This window comes from Triturus cristatus, chromosome 2_1, assembly GCF_964204655.1.
Source record: "Triturus cristatus chromosome 2_1, aTriCri1.1, whole genome shotgun sequence".
NCBI classification, from domain to species: domain Eukaryota; kingdom Metazoa; phylum Chordata; class Amphibia; order Caudata; family Salamandridae; genus Triturus; species Triturus cristatus.
In genome coordinates, this window is record NC_140581.1 from 123,097,879 (window position 1) to 123,110,244 (window position 12,366).

At 45.9% G+C, this 12,366-nt stretch overlaps 1 protein-coding gene across 1 annotated transcript in view; it reads left to right on the forward strand.

Annotated features, from left to right (window-relative positions):
- The window catches only part of DCAF12 (DDB1 and CUL4 associated factor 12), a 304,177-nt gene that overhangs the window by 190,424 nt on the left and 101,387 nt on the right, over positions 1 to 12,366 (forward strand). The window lies entirely within an intron of this gene.

The following is a 12,366-nucleotide window of genomic DNA, read 5'->3' on the forward strand; positions in this document are numbered from 1 at the left end:
AGGATAAAATATGTACCCTGGAATACCAGCACAAGAATAAAATGTAAAATAGCCCACACAAAGCAAGTATTAGCAGCTACTCCCTACGTACCTAATGAGCCTTAGTTCATGTTAAATAAACACTAAAAAAGTAAAAAATTCTATGGCGAACATTTCATTTGGTGGCTCATAAAGAGAGGTAATTAGTGCTGTGGTCGAAAGAATAGATGGCTGTAGACATATTGATCTCATCCATTTGCGTTGACACAATAGTAATGCTGGGCAAATGAATAATACATGATTAACATCTTGCAGGCCATTATTGCACAAATTACAAATTTGTGATGAACTATACCATTTTGCCAATAAAGGATTTTAAGGAAGCCTACCCTGCCTCGGTAATAGCCAAAACGGCGCGCACCAAGTGACCGGTTCCAAGAAATATATGCCTGTACTTTATTTATCACGCAGGAATCAATGAACGGATGGATACCCATCTTCAAAGTGCAAGCTTCCCTATCCCTTGTGAAACTGGTATCCCAAGTGGCCTATTTCAGGGGTGGCCCTTAATTGATACGGCGAGAAGGTAAAGAGGAGGGACTAATTTAATTGTAGCAAATCAATTCCAGTCCTACAATTTCTAAAAATGAATGACTGTTCTTTTAGACATTCTAAAATTACTTTCCGAAGTAAAGATCTTAGTGTACCATAATCACTGTTTACCAGACCTAGGACCCAACACACTATCCCCGCGAGACCCTGTGCCTAGGTATTTCTCAATCCAAATTCTAACCTGAGAGTGGCCGTGGAACATGCTGAATCAATTGAGGCTAAAGATCTTAGAATCCGGCCTTCCATTGCATTTAGAAATCCCCCATTTCTCTAAATCGATCAATTCCATACCATACAGCAGGATGCTGGAGATTTTTGCACAAACCACCTCCAATAAAAGTGCAAAATGTCTTTTCCCGGTAGACCTATAAAGGAACCCAAACTTATGCCCTAAGTGGTGGCTTTAGAGATATTATTTTCTATTTGGGCTTTATAGGTTAGGTTGCCACACACTATTTTTTCTAAAAAGGTACATGATTTTACAAGTTCCAAATGTTGGCCATCTACAGACAATACAAAATTTCCATACTTCAGCTTCTTTCTTCCAGGCATATAGATAATTTTACTTTTTGATATATTAATCTTTACATGATGAGCCTCCGCAAATTTATGGAGAGCCTGCAGATGACTATTTTTTTTTTTATATAATTCTTTTTATTGAACCATTTCGACTGTAATACATCAATGACATAATAGCAGGCGACATCAATTTCAATCAGGTTAGATTCCTTCATTTCAATATATATTACAAGCATCTTTTAGGGGGTTTCCATAGCCTCATCCTCAGTTCGCTGGCAAGGTGGGGGGACATATATTCCCTCTATACTGGTTCCAGGCTCCCCATATCTTGCTCCACTTCCCGGGGCACCCCCTAGCTACAAACACCGATTTTTCTCTAAACATGCACCAATCTAGGTCCTCTTTCCACCTCCCCAAAAGGGGTGCCCGGACGGCTGCAGATGACTATTTAATACCCTAGGCGTTAAATCCAAAATGATGTTGTCTGGATAGAGTAGACGCACAATCTGTTTTCTCCCAATTACCGGGTCGGTGCCCTCACTTTGGGTCAAATAATAAGGGTGATCTGAGATATATAAAGAGAAAAGATGAAAAGCCAATAAACATTCTTGAATTAAACCATTTGCGGTGGGGATAGCTTGTGAAAGACCTCTTTCCCCTTCCATTAAGACTCTACACCAGGTATCCACATAGATGGCACAAACTAACTCCTAAAAGGTGCCCGGCATACCCAAATTTAAAAGCTTACTCCACAGCAAAGGACAATCTACTTTGTCAAATGCGGTGGAGAAGTCAACAAAAGCTGTGTACACCCTCCCTCCTCTTATTTAAACATATTTTTCATTTATTACTTGGAGGGTAGTTAAATGATCAATTATTCCATGTTTCGTAGTAAACCCAGTTTGCTCCAATGGTAACATTTCAATGACATCCGCCCTATCGCTAATTTGGGTCAAGAGTCATTTAGCAAAGACTTTACTCTCTGCATCAAGAAGCACAATCTGACGATAATTTTGAGGAAGATCTCGGTCTCCTTTCTTGAACAGTGGGTCTATTATACTTCCCTTCCAGGAGGGAAGGAACTATTTTCTTTTCAAAACAATACTTAAAAACCAGGCAAACAATGTTGCTCCACAGTGTACTGTTTAGTTTTATGACAGTAATTGGTATTTCATCGGGGCCCATTGCCGCTGAGGTACGCAATCCCCTGATCACCATTTCGATCTCTTTTTCAGAGGGCGATCCATACAGAGTATAGTCTTCCTTTGGTACGAGGTGCATAATTGCCGCCTCCTTTGCTCTAGATGGATCCCAAATGGATCCCGAATAAAGCTAACCCATTTATGTTCTTCAATAGCCACAGGCAGTGATCGGGCTCTGGCTCCACAACCCTCCGCCGACAAGAGACCAAAAGGTTTTTTTAGAAGCTGCTTCTCTAAGTTTTATCCAAATACTGTCTTCCCTCTCCTTTCTTAACCTTTACCCGATTCCTCCTCCTGTTTAATAATAATAATCTATAATATCTTTCCGAGGAATAATTCATATTACTGTTCCCTAACTAGAGTATTTATTTCATGATTTAACGGAAGGAGGAATCGGGGAACCACTTTAAGGCTTTTCCTTTGGTTCACATATCTTGCAGTTTCCACTGCTTGTTGCATAAATGTGTTAAAACTTGCCATTTCATTTCCTCTCCAGCTGGGCAGTTTCTCTAAGGTAGTCTCTAGGATACTGCCACTACCTAAAATAGCGCTGTTATCCCAATGACATCTCCCTGTTTTCTTGGCGAAGCTAGCCGATTCACCATCTAATGCCCAAGGGTCAGGCAGAGACAAATTACATTTATAAGGAGAGCTTACTGCTTACTTACTCCGTTTTATTTATTTTAACCCTGCTTTAGAGAATCCTGTGAGGGCATCTGCCTCTTTATTTATCATGACTTTATGAAGCTCAATCCTAAACCCATGATGGTTGGCATGGCACTTAAAATAAAACATTTGATATCTGAATCAACACATGACAATTAGCAAGTATAATTGTAAATGGGTATATTCTTTTATTCAAATGTTTTAATACATTGTTAAATCGTTTTTTTTTTTTTACTGTGCTTCAAGATACTTTTATCCAAGTATACTGCTTGGTATAAGAGAGCAATTGGTAAGGTTAAAGAGCTGGAGGGGCCCTTGAACCTAATTACCTTTATAAAATGATAAAAATCCTTTGAGTCTCACTTGAGGGAACATGCAACATTGCAAGTGTCGTACATAAGTTGACTTAGTGTGCCATGTAAGAAGGGCTTTTTGTGCTGACCTGTATAGATGAACAAATACTTGGTCTTTTTTATTTTTTATTTTTTTTTATTTTATTAAACAGGTCAGGTGGAATGGTTAATGCATACAGTAAACCATTAATCATAGTCGTATCACAGATACGCAAATCAGGTAGTTATTTTGTACATTATCACAGTGGGAAAGAAACAGGATAGCAGTTATTTATTCATATCAAAGTGTCTGTGGTTCGTCGGGGGGGGGGGAGATATATGGGGGCTCACATATATTACCACGATAAGTGTTCAGTTTCGTCCAGAGTGCTAGCCACTTTCGGGGACAGCCACGTGCAACATATACAGTTTTCTCCTGTACCATACACCAGTCCATATCGGTCTTCCAGGCGGCAAGTGTCGGTGGTATTGATGCTCCCCACAGGCGGGCAATATTCCGCTTAGCTACCATCAGGCCAAGCGTTGTCCAGAGTTTGCCTTTGGTGTTCAGGTCTGTGGGATCCCAAATATTCAGGAGACACCTTTTGGCTTCGAGCTGCATTTCTACCCCCATACATCACTCATACATTCATGTATTTTCTTCCAATAGTTGTGGATTAGCGGACACTCCCTGATAATATGTAGTAAGGACCCCTCTAGGCCACAATGTCTTTTACACAGCCCCTCCTCGCTCCTACCCATCAGTACCAGTCTAGGACCGGAGAGATAAACACGATGTAGGATCTTTATTTGGATCAGCCTCAGTTTTGCTGAGATGGCGTCCTCCTTCGGCGAGGAGAGTGCTTCCTGCCACTCCTCATCGTCCAATTCCAGGTCGTCCCGCCCCACTTCTCCCTCAATGATGTTAGAGGGGTCTTTTTTTATTTTTTATTATTAAATAACTTTCTAAACATAAGAACATAAATTAATTTGTAAGTGGCCTCTGCAGCAATAACAGCAATCTTGGAGCAGATAATTGTGGTTTGTTTCACAATCAAATAAGTAACAACCCAATGCGTCCTTTTGGAGCTTTGTCTGCTGATGCTACGTCTCCCTAGACATCTGTAGTAGCTTAGGTCTCCTTTTCTGAAAAAAAGGAGGGGGGCTAAGTGGGAAGTATAGTGTATACCCAAGAAACTCTTTTCTCTTAGTTATCTGTTTTTGATCATTTGGATGCAGTCTGTATATTTTAATAGCAACTTCAATGTGAAGTGAGTTTGCAATCCTATAATGATGAATTAATTCTAAAATAACCTCTCGGAAAAAAACGGATAAATTTTTTTTTAAAACTGCTTACCCTCCTGGTATTTCACAGACATGAGGATCAGAGATGACTGCTTGTCACCTCAATATAGTAAAAATGTGTACATGGCACTTATGAAAAAGCCCTAGGGGTAAATACTTTTAATTTAAGGCTCTTTGACAAACAGCAAATAAGAAGTAAGGGGGCGGTGGGGGTTATACTCACGATAAACTCTACTCCTATCTGGTCTGAACCATGACCATTAACCTTTAATAGAATGCTAAATCTTGTTGCCACCTTGAGTTGTAAGAGTCTATATTCAGAGCTCCCATCTACCTTATGCCAATGTTTACCTTGTCGTCGGAGCAGATGACGTCTGGTTCTGAGGAAGATGTAGCCATAGTTCCTGTCTCCATACATAGAGCATTTTTAGGTCGAGGCCTTTCTTCTGCACAATTTGGATCTATTTTTTGATGGTTGAGATACCCTCTGGGCAACTTCCTAGTCCTGACTCTGAGCCTCCACAGGCTCCTGCCTCTCCTGCCTTGGCTTTTCTTCCAAAGAAGCTTCTGTCTACTAAAGATACAGGCCTTGTGCCTTCACTAAAGCAGATTTAAAAAAAAAAAGTGATGGATGGAATGCTTGAATTAATATCAGCCACTGGTAATCAATCGGGCCGCATCCCAGTCCTCCGTAAATTTGCACACCATGCCACCTTAGTTTGAACTGAGCCATAGGCAATCAATCTTGACCCTGCTCCAATGAGTAGTCCGCCCCAAACAGTCAGGCTCTCCTCAAACCCGAAACACATGCAGCCCAATACCAGTTTCACACTTATTAGGGCTCATCAGTCTGTTATAGCTTGGTTCTACGGGTACAGTGTGCACGGGACCAACATCTGGGCATACAGATGTGCATTGTTTCAGGCCCCCAAGAGCAGCAGGCTCTCTACCCAGGGGTCCAGAAACATGTCAAGTGGTGGCAGCTGGGGAGCAGTCACTGAGCCTGGACATTACTGTTCGGTTATTTTTCAGGGGGCACCTCTAAGATGCCCTCTGTGTGCATTGTTTATTAAATCCCACACTGGCATCATATTTGTGTTTTTATATTACAAATAAGGTACTGGCTATGGGTAACCATATCCTCCTGGTCCGTAAGAGGGGGCACCCTCTTTAGCCACACACTTGAGTATGTGGAAAGATCACTAGTGATATAAGGCTGATATTCATAGTACCTGCACCCAGATTTAGTGCTCATCTCAGTCCTACTTGTGGCAGTACTCTCTATTTTGTTTGTCGATTGATTTAAATAATGGCGTAGTTATATGGTTCCATATATGCCTCTCAATCAATCAATATTTATAAAGTGCGGCTAATCACCAGATCGAGTATCCAGGCGCTCACAGACCCCGGAGGCTTATTCGAACCGCTAGATCTTGAGGGCCATTCGGAATTCCGGGAAGTGAGGTGATGGTCCGGAGGTGCGTGGAGAGGCTGATTCAGGTCTTTGCTGCGATGTGGGAGAAGGAGCATCCTCCACTTCTACTTTGGTAGATGCGAGGTGTATGAGCAAGTGAAAGAGAGGCGAAGCGTAGTCTTATCGATGGGTGATGGAAGTTCAGGCAGTGATTAATGTAGGCGGGTCCTTGGTTGTGTAGAGCCTTGTGTGCATGGGTCAGCAGCTTGATTTGACGTCCTTGTGTGGGGAGTCAGTTGAGATTCCGGAGGTGGGTTGTGATGTGGGTTCGTTAGGGAAGGCAGACGATGAGTCTGGCTTTGACTGAAGTCTCTGTAGGAGGTGTGCAGTGATTCCGAAGTAGAGGGAATTGCCGTAGTCCAGTCAGCTGGTGATGACTGCTGTCAGTGTGCGTTTCGTATGTAGGGGTAGCCACTTGAAGATCTCACATAGCATGCACAGAGTGAGGAAGCGGGCGGAGGAGACAGCGTTGATCTGCGATTTCATGGTAAGCTAGTCGTCAATGATTTCGACGTTTCTGGCGTGGTTGGACGGAGTGGATGCGGGTCCTAAGTCTGATGGCCACCAAAATTTGTACCAATTGATTTCAGTGCTGCGATTGCTGTGGAAGCAGTATTGGGATGCGTTTAGTAGCTGGTTCTGCTCCAGGTGTCTCATGAGTTGATTGTTGATGATCTTTTCCAGTACCTTCGCTGGGAATGGGAGCAGGGAGATTGACCGGAAGATTTTGAGTTTGCTGGGGTAGGTGGAGGGTTTTTGAGTAGTGGTCTAACTTTGTCGTGTTTCCAGGCCTCAGGAAATGTTACAGTGGTGATAGGTGTTGAGTAGGGTGATGAGATTCTGGCCGATCCTTTGGTTTCAGAGGTTGAAGATGTGGTCTGTGAGAGCTCCCAAGTTAATGGATTTCATGGTGGGGGTGGTGTCCTGGATGGAGAGGATGTTCTAGGTGGTCAGTGTGTGTTTTGTGTCTGTTACGGTGGTGACATATCTGTGTAGGGAGTCCGTTGGTGTGGGTTGGTGTTCGAAGTTTCTGTATATGGTTGAGATCTGGTCGTGGAAAAACTGGCTAGGTTGTCGCACAGTGTAGGAAAGTGGCCCTTTTTGCATGGTTACCACCACTTTTGGCCTGACATCTGATACAACCTGACTTGATGAGCCCTGGGTCCCTGCCAAACAGGTTCCCAGAGCCTGTGTCTTTCCCAAGGCTATACCTTTGTACCCACACTTGGCACATCCCTGGCAACCGGTAGGCCCCATGTAAAAGATACCAGGGGTACCAAGGGCACTGTGACCAGGGAAGGCCTCTAAGGGCTGCAGCACCTACTGTGCCACCCCTAGAGGCCTTCACACCCACACACTGCCGTTGCAGGCTGCGTATTTTGGTGCAGAGGAAAGTGAAGAGTCGACATGGCACTCATTCCTGTGGGCCATGCCTACAACCCACAACCTCTAGCATGGTGCCCTAGCCTTCAGGTAAGGGTACAGTGGCATGAGCCCTGTACCTCTACTGTGTCCAAGTTCATTCTTGGACATGGTAAGTGTAGTAAAGCCATAGGGAGTATACGGTCAGGGAGTTGGCCATTACGAACTCCACAGCTCCATAATGGCTTTACTGAAAACTGGGACGTTTTCTAGCAAACTTCTCAGCACATTAAACCCACACTCAGTGTGGCATTTAATGTAAAATGCACTCAGAGGGCTTCTTAGAGATACCCCCTGAAAAATGACCATCCCTTGTGTGGTTCCTGGATGGCTGCCCGCCATTTGCCATCACCGGACAGGTTTCTGGACCCCTGAGTAGAGAGCCTCCGCTCTCTGGGTCCAGAAACTAATTGCATCCTGGGCAGAGGTATCATGCCTCCTCCACCAGGATGGGCTGGGTAAACGAAAGGGAAGCATCAAAAGTGTGCTGCCTTTGGATACTGTCCCTGCCTTTTGCTGCTCCCAGCAACTGACTCCCGCCGGTTTTGCCTCCCACTTTGGATGGGAGAATCGGCGGGAAAACCCAAGCTATGAAGAGGTGTGCCCAGCTTTAACAACCCCTTCTCTCAGGTGGGGGAGGCGAGGTGAAGCACTCCTCTCAGTCCCCTCCATCTTGAATTGGCGAGAGGCTCATGCCTCCTCCTACTGGAGGGTGGCATAATAGGGGGTGTTTCCACCCCAAGGAAGGGACCCATTGGTCCCAACCTGCACACCCCTTTGAACGCCCATAAATTTAGTATTTAGGAGCAACCCTGAACCTTGCCTCCTCCGATTCGAGAAATAAAGGACTGAAGAGCTGTGCTTACCCGTTAAGAAGAGGACACCTACTGCTTTGGCCCCAACCCTACCAGCCTGTCCCGAGCCCTACCAACCTGTCCCGACTACAGCCTGCCTACGGTGAAGAAACCGGCGTAAACAGCAGCCCCCTGGAGGACCTCCCCTGCACTCACCTTACAAACTCTGTCTCCCGTGAGAACCGGATGTGCTCCACAAAGTCTCCAAGACCAAAATCTGGATTCTGCACTCAACGCCCACGACCAGAGTTCGTGTGGCCCAGCACCGCAAGGAGGTCTCCCCTGCGATCTTAAAAAGGAATCTGGTGATCCCCGACCTCCCTCAAGCTCTAACTCGACGCCTGCAGAATCGGAGTTGGTAAGGAAATCCGGTGCCAGAAGACACCTCTGCACCCGACGTCCCACGGCCTTGGGAAGCCCAACCGACGATTTCTAGGCATCCCCAAGAACCCATCTTATCTCTTAAGCCGGTGGTCGCCTTCAAGAAGTCTCCCAGCCTGAGCCTGCAGCAACTTAGCTGAACTGTTCTCTGGTAAGTGCAGAGACAGGTTTCTGACCCTTACTTGGACAGAAGCAGAGTCCTATGAACTCATGAAGGGCACCCTGATTGAGGGATTTGGACTCACTAGTGAAGAGCACAGAATTCATTTCAGGGGGACTTAGAAATCCCAGAGTCAGTCCTGGGTGGAATTTGTAGACTACTCAGTAAACACACTGGGTGGCTGGTTGACTTGAAGTAAAGTGCAGGATTATGAAGGACTTTATAATTTGTTTATGAAGGAACACATTTTAAGTAACTGCATCAATGAAAAGTTGCATCAGTATCTGGTAGACCGAAATCCGATTTCTTCCCAAGAATTGGAAAAGATGCTGGTCCACTGGGTCAAGACCTGGGTAACCAAGACAACCACTGAGGGTGACCAGATGAAAGGGGTCACAAAGCCTCCCCAGGAGAAATGGGGTGAGAAACCCAAAGACAAAATGCAAGAGTCTTCCAAAGGCCCCCAAAATCCTGGTCAGGGGGGTGGGCCCAAGAACTCTTCCCAGCTCACTAGTGAGTACAAGGGAAAACATTTTGACCCTGCAAAGGACTGGTGGTTCCACTGTAACAAGAAGAGACACCGAACTGGAGATGCTGCCTGTCCCAACAAACCAGCCCCTAGTCCTCCACCAATTTCTACTGGTATGGCAAATTTCCATATGGGATCAATAATGTGCCCAGAGCAAATCAGGGTTCACATAGAGCCTGTTTTAGTCTCTGAAGGGGAGGGAGAGATGTCTGGCCCCTTAATTTAAAGAAATACCTGCAGTACCCCTTAGTGAATAGGTCTACGATAGAAGTCCTGAGAGATACGGGTGCAAGTGTCACTATGGTGAGAGATACACAGGTTTCCCTAGAGCAATACCTGACTAGAAAAACATATCCAGTCACCAATGCTAACCATGCCATGGCTATGGTGATGTTAGACTGGGAGCTGGGGGGGGGGGTCGCTGGCCTGACACAGGTAGTGGTCTCTCCAGAGCTCACAGCTGACTGTCTGCTTGGAAACGATCTAGAATCTTCAGCATAGGCTGGGGTAGAAAGAGACACATGCAGTGATGCTGCAAATCCATGAGATAGTATGTGTGAAGTGAAAACGAGAGCACAATGCCTAGCACAGGGTGAAAAAGGAGAATCGGAGCCTGAAATGATGGCCCAACTTCAAGAGGAAAGGTAGGAAGACTGGTGAAACGGCTTCCACATAAATCAGGACCCCTCTCCTCAGGGAGTGGACTTGTCAGCCCCAGAGGGACCAGAGCCCATGGAGTCCAGTAGGACCCTCTATAAAACAGTTGTGCCTTGGGCAGCAGGTCTGCCCCATTCTTGAAGGCCTGAGGCAGAGAGCTGCTGCATAGGAGCAGGGATATGTCAGTGGCTCTCAGATGGTCTATTGGAGGAAGCACTCATGTACAACGAGACCAGAGACCCCAAACCTGGTGCCACTAGGAGAGTGGTGGTTCCTCAGTTGTATAGAGAGTTTCTACTCACTCGAGCCCATGACCTATCCCTAGCTGGGCATCTAGGCCAGACCAAAACCAGGAAAAGATTGGCCACTCACTACCTTTGGCCCCAGATGTCCCAAAATGTGAAGGAGTTTGTAAGCTCCTGCGTTACCTGTCAGGCCAGTGGCAAGACAGAAGGGCACTCAAAGGCTCCCTTAATCCCACTACCAGTGGTTGGGGTACCTTTTGAGAGGGTAGGAGTGGATACAGTTGGTCCACTTGAATCTCCCACAGCCTCAGGGAACAAGTTCATACAAGTAGTAGTTGATCATGCTACCAGGTATCCTGAAGCTATTTCCATTAGGACTACTACAGCCACTGTGGTAGCCAAAGCCCTCATTGGTGTCTTAACCAAGGTAGGGTTTCCTAAGGATGTAGTATCAGACCGAGAATCCAACTTCATGTCTCCATACTTAAAGCACATGTGGGATGAGTGTGGAATGATCTATTAGTTCACAACACCTTACCAACCACAAACCAATGGTCTTATTAAGATTCAACAAGACATTGGAAGGCATGATAATGGGATTCCCTGAAAAGCTCAAAAGAAAATGGGATGTTCTGTTGCCCTGCCTGCTCTTTGCCTACAGAGGGGTGCCTCAGAAGGGAGTAGAGTTTCACCCCCCCCCCCCCCCCCCCCCCCCTTGAACTTCTGTTTGGGCTCCGTGTAAGGGGACTACTCCCTCTCTTGTGAGGGAAGGATGGAGTTGCCCTTACCCTATACTAGAAAAAAGTGAGGTCACCGACGTGGTAGACCTGGGCACTAGCAGGTCCCCCAAAGGGTGATACATGTGAACCCCCTCAAACTCTATTGCGACAGGGCTGATGTGACCATGCTGGATGGTTACTGATGAGGATCAGGAGACAGAGAGCGAACCTGTCCCTGACTTCCTCTCTTACAACCCCCAAGATGGGTCAGTAGATGGAGTTGTCTATTCAGACACCCTCTCTGCCCAACAGCAAACTGACTGCAACAGTGTGCATAGCTCTTTTCCTTGACCCCCGGTCAGACACCCTGGTGTACTCATGATGTGGACACTTGGGGTAGCTTGCCTGTCAAGACAAAAATCTATCACCAGTCTAACCAAGTCAAGGAAAGCATTAAGGCGGACGACCGCAAGATGGTGGAGTTGGGGTCATTGAGCCTTCTGAGAGTCCCTGGGCCAGCCCAGTGGTCCTAGTCCCCAAACATCATCCACAGGGTGGAAAGAGAGAAATGAGGTTTTGTGTGGACTACAGAGGCCTCAGTGCTGTCACCAAGACAGATGCAAACTCCATCCCCAGAGCTGACGAACTGATAGATAAATTAGGGGCTGCCAAATACTTAAATACTTTTGACTTACCAGTAGGGTACTGGCAAATTGGCATGGTCCCTGGAGCAAGAGAAAAGACCACATTCTCCACACCTGATGGGCACTCCCAGTTCACTGTGATGCCCTTTGGTTTAAAGAATGCCCCTGCCACTTGCCAAAGGTTGGTGAATCAAGTCCTTGCTGGGTTAGAAGGCTTTAGTGTAGCTTATCTAGATGATATTGCTGTGTTTAGCTCTTCCTGGCAGGATCACCTTGTCCATCTGAGGAAGTTTTTACAGGCCCTGCAAGCTGTAGGCCTAACTATCAAGGCATCCAAAGCCCAGATAAGGCAGGGAACCTTTGTGTTTTCGGGCTACCTTGTAGTTGGAGGCCAAGTCCAGCCCCCCAAGCCCAAAATTCAGACCATTTTCGATTGGGAAGCAGTAACAACCCAGTCAGGGCATTCCTTGGCTTGAATGGGTACCATTGTAGGTTTGTGAAGGGATATGGGTCCGTTGTGACTCACCTCACAGAACTCCCCTCCAACAAGATGCCCAAGAAAGTGAACTGGACAGTTGGCTGCCAAAAGGCTTTTGACACCCTAAAAGAGGCAATGTGCTCAGCACCTATTCTCAAGGCTCCAGATTACTCCTAACAGTTAATAGT